Source organism: Chelonia mydas, chromosome 5 (assembly GCF_015237465.2).
Source record: "Chelonia mydas isolate rCheMyd1 chromosome 5, rCheMyd1.pri.v2, whole genome shotgun sequence".
Taxonomy (NCBI): Eukaryota; Metazoa; Chordata; order Testudines; family Cheloniidae; genus Chelonia; species Chelonia mydas.
In genome coordinates this window covers 93,161,429-93,170,117 of record NC_051245.2, presented here as the reverse complement: position 1 = coordinate 93,170,117, position 8,689 = coordinate 93,161,429, and positions in this window count along the sequence as shown.

Genomic DNA, 8,689 nt, shown 5'->3' with positions numbered 1-8,689 from the left:
TCTCATACTTGAAACAGATTTAACTGCAACATAGAGATGCCTGCATAATTTGAGACCTAGCAGTTTGAGGTCTGTTTAAAACTTTGTCTCAATATGTAATCAATACTGTCTTGTGAAAACTGAGACTGTGAGAGTAACACAAACATTTCCTTTCAACAAAACCAATGAAAATATTCAATGTAGTTTAGCAGGAAAACTGAAGTTTGTGGAATGAATGCTTAAAGTAGAAATCTGTCTCATGAGTACTTCAAAAAATGAGATACAATGCAGGTTTGTGGAGGCATATAGTACTTGGTTGAAGATTTACTCGACAATGAAGACTGAATTTTCTCAGAGGATGCAAAACTGCATTGTTACATTGTCCGCAAACCCATTTGCTTGCACTTTCAGATTAAGTAATTTTGCAGATATCTGTTTGCATGCATTATTAAGAGACTTGATTGAATGTGAGGGGTTTGTGGATGTAGTTGGTGAACACATTTTTACTCCCTACCCTTTTTGTCTCCCACTGGCTCCCTGAGTCCTGGTCTACACTACGAGTTTAGGTCGAATTTAGCAGTGTTAGATTGATTTAACCCTGTACCTGTCCACACGACGAAGCCATTTTTGTCAACTGAAAGGGCTCTTAAAATCGATTTCTGTACTCCTCCCCGGCGAGGGTATTAGCACTAAAATCGACATTGCCGGGTCGAATTTGGGGGTAGTGTGGATGCAATTTGATGGTATTGGCCTCCGGGAGCTATCCCAGAGTGCTCCATTGTGACCACTCTGGACAGCACTCTCGACTCAGATGCACTGGCCAGGTAGACAAGAAAAGCCCCGCGAACTTTTGAATTTCAATTTCCTGTTTAGCCAGCGTGGCAAGCTGATCAGCACAGGTGACCATGCAGAGCTCATTAGCACAGGTGACCATGGAGTCCCAGAATCACAAAAGAGCTCCAGCATGGACTGAACGGGAGGTGCTGGATCTGATCGCTGTATGGGGAGACAAATCCGTGCTATCAGAACTCCGTTCCAAAAGATGAAATGCCAAAATATTTGAAAAAGTCTCCAAGGGCATGAAGGACAGAGGCTATAACAGGGACCCGCAGCAGTGCCACATGAAACTTAAGGAGCTCAGGCAAGGCTACCAAAAAACCAAAGTGGCAAACGGCTGGTCCAGGTCAGACCCCCAGACATGCCGCTTCTATGATAAGCTGCATGCAATTCTAGGGGGTGCCCCTACAACTACCACACCCCTGTACGTGGACTCCTGCAAGGGAGTCTCATGCAACAGGGATGAGGATTTTGGGGATGAGGAAGATAGCGCACAGCAGGCAAGCGGAGAAACCGTTCTCCTCGACAGCCAGGAACTGTTTATCACCCTGGAGACAATACCCTCCCAACCCAGGCTCCCAGACCTTGAAGGCGGAGAAGGCACCTCTGATGAGTGTACCTTTGTAAATATAATACAGGGTTTAAAAGCAAGCATGTTTAATGATTAATTTGCCCTGAAGACTTGGGATGCATTCGTGGCCAGTACAGCTACTGGAAAACTCTGTTAACATGTCTGGGGATGCAGCGGAAATCCTCCAGGGACATCTCCATGAAGCTCTCCTGGAGGTACTCCCAAAGTCTTTGCAAAGGTTTCTGGGGAGGGCAGCCTTATTCCGTCCACCATGGTAGGACACTTTACCACGGCAGGCCAGTGGCACATAGTCTGGAATCATTGCATAAGAAAGCATGGCAGCGTATGGTCCCGGTGTTTGCTGGCATTCAAGCAGCATCTGTTCTTTATCTCTCTGTGTTACCCTCAGGAGAATGATATCATTCATGGTCACCTGGTTGAAATAGGGGAATTTTATTAAGGGAACAGTCAGAGGTGGCCATTCCTGCTGGGCTGTTTGCCTGTGGCTGAAAAGAAATCATCCCCGGTGTTAGCCACGTGGTGGGGGGACGGGTGAAGCAATCATCCCAGATAATTGGGTGTGAGGGGGTGGTTTAGTTGGGTTTGTGCTGCATGTTAACCTGAAAACCGCAGCCCCTCCTTTTAAATGGCCAACCCATTTTAAATGGCCAACCCAACGGGTGCTTGGTATGGGAAAGGAGGGCACTGCTTTTTGAAACCATTCCCACATGTTATGGAGGTTAAAGAAGCCAAAAGACTGTGGCTTACCATGGCTCCCTGCAAGCCAAAGTCTGTTGCCCGGCCCTGCGTGTGTGATCTCTCACACCAAACTGGCAGGCCCTCAATATAAGAGGCAAAATGAGACCTTGTAAAGAAAGCACATGTGGTATGTAATGTTAACAGCTTGGTTCACCATGAAAGAGTCTACCCATTGTTCTCTAAAACGTGTCTTTTTAAATACTGCTCTCCATTTTTTTACTCCCGCAGCTGCAAATGTTTCAACGCTCCCCCTATCATCTCTGTCCCAGAGGCTAGTGCAGATAAGATGATGAAAAAAACGTACTTGCGATGAAATGTTCTCTGAGCTCATGCAGGCCTCTCACACTGAAGGAGCCCAGCAGAATGTGTGGAGGCAGACAGTGTCAGAGTCCAGGAAAGCACAAAATGAACGCGAGGACAGGAGGCTGCAGAAGAGGACCAGTGGTGGCAGCATGATGAGAGGAGGCAGAAAGCAATGCTGAGGCTACTGGGGATCAAACTGATATGCTCTGGCATATGGCTGAGCTGAAGGAAAGGCAGCAGGAGTACAGACCGCCACTGCAGCCCCTGTGTAACCAACCTCCCTCCTCCCCAAGTTCCATAGCCTCCTCACCCAGAGGCCCAAGAACGTGGGGGCGGGAGGACTCTGGGCACCCAACCACTCCACCCCAGAGGACTGCCCAAGCAACAGAAGGCTGGCATTCAATAAGTTTTGAAGTGCAGTGTGGCCTTGTCCTTCCACCCCACCCAGTGCTTCCCTCCTCCCCAACCACTCCCAGGCTACCTTGGCAGTTATCCCCCTATTTCTGTGATGAATTAATAAAGAATGCATGAATTTGAAACAACAATGACTTTATTGCCTCTGCAAGCGGTGACTGAAGGGAGAGGAGGGCGGATGGCTTACAGGGAAGTAGAGTGAACCAAGGGGTGGGGGTTTTCATCAAGGAGAAACAAACGGAACTTTCACACTGTAGTCTGGCCAGTCATGAAACTGGTTTTCAAAGCTTCTCTGATGCGCAGCGCACCCTGCTGTGCTCTTCTAACCGCCCTGGTGTCTGGCTGCATATAACCAGCGGCCAGGCAATTTGCCTCAACCTCCCACCCCGCCATAAATGTTCCCCCCTTACACTCTCACAGATATTGTGCAGCACACAGCAAGCAGTAATAACAATGGGAATATTGGTTGCGCTGAGGTCTAATCGAGTCAGTAAACTGTGCCAGCGCATTTTTAAACGTCCAAACCTTTTGCACATTCTACCACCATTCTGCGCTTGCTCAGCCTATAGTTGAACTGCTCCTGACTACTGTCCAGGGTGCCTGGGTATGGCTTCATGAGCCATGGCATTAAGGGGTAGACTGGGTCCCCAAGGATAACTATAGGCATTTCAACATCCCCAGTGGTTATTTTCTGGTCTGGAAAGTAAGTCCCTTGCTGCAGCCGTTCAGACAGACCAGAGTTCCTCAAGATGCGAGCGTCATGTACTTTTCCCGGCCATCCCAGTTGATGTTGGTGAAACGTCCCTTGTGATCCACCAGTGCTTGCAGCACCATTGAAACCCCTTTTGGTTTATGTACTGGCTGCCTTGGTGCTCCGGTCCCAAGATAGGGATATGCGTTCCGTTTATCACCCTACCACAGTTAGGGAATCCCATTGCAGCAAAGCCATCCACTATGACCTGCACATTTCCCAGAGTCACTACCCTTCATACCAGCAGCTCAGTGATTGCGTTGGCTACTTGGATCACAGCAGCTCCCACAGTAGATTTGCCCACTCCAAATTGATTCCCGACTGACCGGTAGCTGTCTGGCTTTGCAAGCTTCCACAGGGCTATTGCCACTCATTTGTGAACTATGAGTGCTGCTCTCATCTTGGTATTCTTGCACTTCAGGGCAGGGGAAAGCAAATCACAAAGTTCTATAAAAGTGCCCTTATGTGTGCAAAAGTTTCGCAGCCACTGGGAATCATCCCAAATCTGCAACCCTATGCAGTCCCACCAGTCTGTGCTTGTTTCCCTGGCCCAGAATCAGTGTTCAATGGCATGAACCTGCCCCGTTACCACCATGATGTCCAAATTGCCAGGGCCCATACTTTGAGAGAAGTCTGTCCATTTCCTCATCACTCTCATCACTGCCCTGCCGTCGCCTCCTCGTCTGCTTTTGCAGGTTCTGGTGCTGCATATACTGCAAGATAATGCAGGAGGTGTTTACAGTGCTCATAACTGCCGTGGTGATCTGAGTGGGCTCCATGCTTGCCGTGGTATGGCGTCTGCAGGAGAGCAGAGTGGCAGCAGGAGCGGTCGTTCGATGACGATGGTTTGCAGCCCTACTGCACCATCTGCTGCCAGCAGTACCCAGTACACAACACCGGCGGATGAGCTAAGCGGGCTGCACGCTTGCCGTGGTATGGCGTCTGTGTGGAAAAAAGGTGTGAAACGATTGTCTGCCATTGCTCTCATGGAGAGAGGGGCAACTGATGACATGTACCCCAAACCACCCGCAACAATGGTTTTGCCCCATCAGGCATTGGAAGCTCAACCCAGAATTCCAATGGGTGGCGAAGACTGCAGGAACTGTGGGATAGCTACCCACAGTGCAATGCTCCGAAAGTCAACACTAGCCTCCGTACTGTGGATGCACTCTGCTGACTTAATGCGCTTAGTGGGGACACACACAATTGACTGTATAAAATCGCTTCCTAAAAAATCGACTTCTATAAATTCGACCTAATTTCGTAGTGTAGACATACGCTTAGTGGTCTCTCAAAAGGTACCGGCAAAAACATGCTTCATGTCCCCCTACTGGAAGACCACAGATGCCGCTGATACACTCTATGTTGCTTTATTCTAATGTATAGGTGTGTGAGCACTGGCTTGTTAGTGAATAGCTGTAGATTGCCACTAGGATAGATCATTGACAAGACAGAGAACTGAAGGAAAATATTTGTAAAAATATACTCTAAATATGTAAATCTCTTGAAACTGCATTTTAAATGATGCATTTATGCAAATAATTCTATTCATTATTCATTGTTAATTGTAAAGAGTGTACTGAAGTTTGCATGTATATAGTATTTGATGGAGATCTTAGGCCTGATTCTCCTCCCATGTACAATAATATAACACCATTGGTAACTACGGAATTACTCCTGATTTATAGTGAAGTAAATGAGAGGAGAACCAGGCTCTTATTATTTCTAGTTATTCATTCATCTTTCTGATGTACCTAAACAAAATAAATTAGTAATCCTTTCAGAGGCCCATCCTAAGGGATATAGTCTCCCCTTGATATGTATGCATAATTCCCATTGACATCAATGGGAATTATGTGCATGAATCAAAATGAGAGTTTACCCCTGAATCTCATTCATTGATTTATTTAAGTTATTATAAAAGTCTCCTTTGTAGTGCTGAGTTTCCATTCAAAGTATAGCAGCAGATTTGTTCACAAAATATCCTGTAATCAAGCAGAGAGAGAAACTAGGATCAATGGGTACATTTTTATATGCTTTTGTGCTTCTGAATATGCAAATATACATGATGACTTGCTTCCAAGTGAAGCAAGTCAGAAGGGCATGCCCTCTTTTCTCATAGGTCTTGGGAAAAGGTCCTGTTTTAAACTTTAGCTGTGCTAAAACAATGCAAGGATTTACAATGACTGCAATAATATTTACTGTCTGTGTCCTAGAGAATTATAGCCCTGGTGATTATGTAGAAATGGAATGCCTAGACATTATGATCTTGTAAAAAGCTCCTTGCATCACCACTGTAATTTTCCAGTCAAAAGTACATAAAGTATATTTAGAATTATATTCCCAGATATACTACGTGGTACAGGACATTGTGAACACTTCATGTAGGTCTTTGTTACTTTCCATTGTTTCCATAATCTAGCTCCACCTTATTTCCTACATAAGAAAATATTTGGGATTTGTTTTGATTCCTTATTAGAGAGGAGCACAAACAGGAACCCCATTTCTTAATTACTCAAACCTTGAGAAAGTTTAGATTCAGATTTGAGCTTTGCATTTGGGGCCTAACTCTTATCCTTACTAATTCCCAGGGGTGTTGGAAAGGTGGTAACATTCATGTGGAAATCCACTGGCTGGGCAATTCCATTGTAAGCATATGTCAACACAAGTAAACATTTGAGTATGAGTTTTAATTTGTATTGTGATAGCGTTTCAAGACCCAGTCAGGACTGAGACCATATTGTAATGGTTGCTTCACAAACACATGGGACAGTACAGTGCCTGTTTAACCCATAGGGAGATATCTCTTGAAGCAATCTATTGGGGGGTAGGTAGGAGTGAGTAGCTAGGCTAATGCACAATTAGCAGTCCACATTCAGAAGTTTCTGGAATTAGGTGTGGTAGTTTTCAGTATGCTCCAATAGGTTCCCTCTAACTGGACTCAGATTCCATGAGATCAAGTAGTCAGGGCAGCTGCTTCACAAAGGGCAATGTGCGGGTTGGGAGAAGCTGAGCCCAGGACAGAAAGGAGGCTGTTTTCCAGACCTCTGAAGCATTATGCACCAGGTTAGTGATATTGTTAACCCTCCAACAGGGAAGCCCTGACAGTGTTAATTATAGAAAGAAGAAATTAGAAGGGAAAATTATTTTATTTTATTTTATTTTAATTGTATACTTCAAATGTTTGATTTTAGCAAAACTGTCTTAATTAAATTGTCTCAGCTAATATGATTCACCAACTTCTTTTTAAATGTGATTGTGATAAATGCAGCGGGGGAGCTCCCTTTTATGGACACCCAGCCAGCCAGTTAGCTGTAAAATCCCTCTTGGTAGCTGTTCTCTGCTTGCTTTGCCTGTAAAGCAGAGGTGGGCAAACTACGGCCCGCAGGCCACATCTGGCCCGCAGGACCATTCTGCCTGGCCCCTGAGCTCCTGGCCCACAAGGCTAGCCCGCAGCCCCTCCCCTGCTGTACCCGCTCTCCTGCACCTCAGCTCACTGCACCGCCAGCGCAATGCTCTGGATGGCGGGGCTGTGAGCTCCTGGGGCAGCGCAGCTGCAGAGCCCGGCCTGTCCCAGTGCTCTGTGCTGCGCGGTGCGTGGCTGGCTCCAGCTGGGCAGCACGGCTGCCTGTCCTGGTGCAGCTGCGCTGCCAGCCACCAGTGCTCCAGGCAGCGTGGTAAGGGGGCAGGGAGCAGGTTTGTCACAACCTCAGGGATTCCCCTGAGGAAGGCAGATCAGCACTGCATGTTGCTAATGCTGTTGCAAGCATCGCAAAGCATTTTGCGGAGGGTCAAAGGTGTGAGTGGGGAGTGGAAGACTCTTTTGCAGGCTGCAAGAGGCCAAAGAGGGAAGGAGAAAGAGAGCAGAGAATAGGTTAACTCAACACTGCAGCTAGCAAGCTCAGTCCAATGATAAGATGCCGGCCGCAGTCCAAGGTCATGGCGCCAGATGAGAAGTTTATCTCTCACTCAGCCACAGCCAGCCATGAGAAAACCAGGGCTGCAGAGATGGAAAACACAGGTGAGACGACGAGGGGAGGAGCAGATCTTCATGTCCCTGGAGCCGTTGTGTTTTGGGAAAGCGAAGAAGACCACAGAAAGCTGGTTTGGACTGGCACAAAGAGCACCAGGAACAGAGGTCGTGGAATGGAACACCCCCAAAGGAACCCAGGACTTAAAACACTCCTGAGAGCTGGAGTAATTTGGAGATCACAGCGGATCCCGGACAACCTAAGCCCAGGACAGAACTCCAGTCCACCCTTCCCCCTCTTCTGCTTACGTTACACCCAGGCTTGGCCAGCCTTGGGTAGAGCATGTGTGAGTATGAAAGTGGGTTAGAGGTTGGGGCACTAACACTTTCTTCCTTCCTTTAAGTGATGTGGGGAGCTCCCATCACTCTCCACTGTTATTTTATTATTTTATCAATAAAGCTTTAAAATTCAGACACTTGGTGTGTTTTGTCATCTCCTCCCCAAATGATCCTGCGGCTTCAGCCTGATCACCTGATGCCTCAGGCAGATTGGTAACAGAAATCTGTCACAGGGTTGGATAGAGGGTAGGGGAGGGCAGGGGCCAGGAGTGTGGATTGGGGTTGAGGTCGTCAGAGGGCAGGGAACAGGGGGCTTGAATGGGGGAAGGGGTTCTGGGGGCAGTCAGGGAGAAGGGGTGGTTGGATGAGGCAGGGGTATGGGGGGGGAAGTCAGGAAGGAGAGGAGGGGTTGGATAGGGTGGTGGGGGGCAGTCAGGGGTGGGGGGAAGTCAGGGAGCAGGGGGGATGGATGGGGCAGGGGTCCCCCAGGGGCAGGAAGGAATGAGAGGAGGGGTTGGATAGGGCGGTGGACCGCAGTTAGGGGGGGGATCCACGGGTGTCAGGGAGAAGGGGTGGTTGGATGAGGCAGGGATCCTTTGGGGGGCAGTCAGGAAGGAGATTGGGGTTGGATGGGGCGGCAGGGGGAAGTTAGGGGCAGGGATCTGGGGGCGGTCAGGGGACAGAGAGCAGGGGGGTGGATGGAGCAGGGGTCCCGGGGGGGCTGTCAGGGAACAGGAGGGGTTGGATGGGGCAGGAGTCCCAGGGA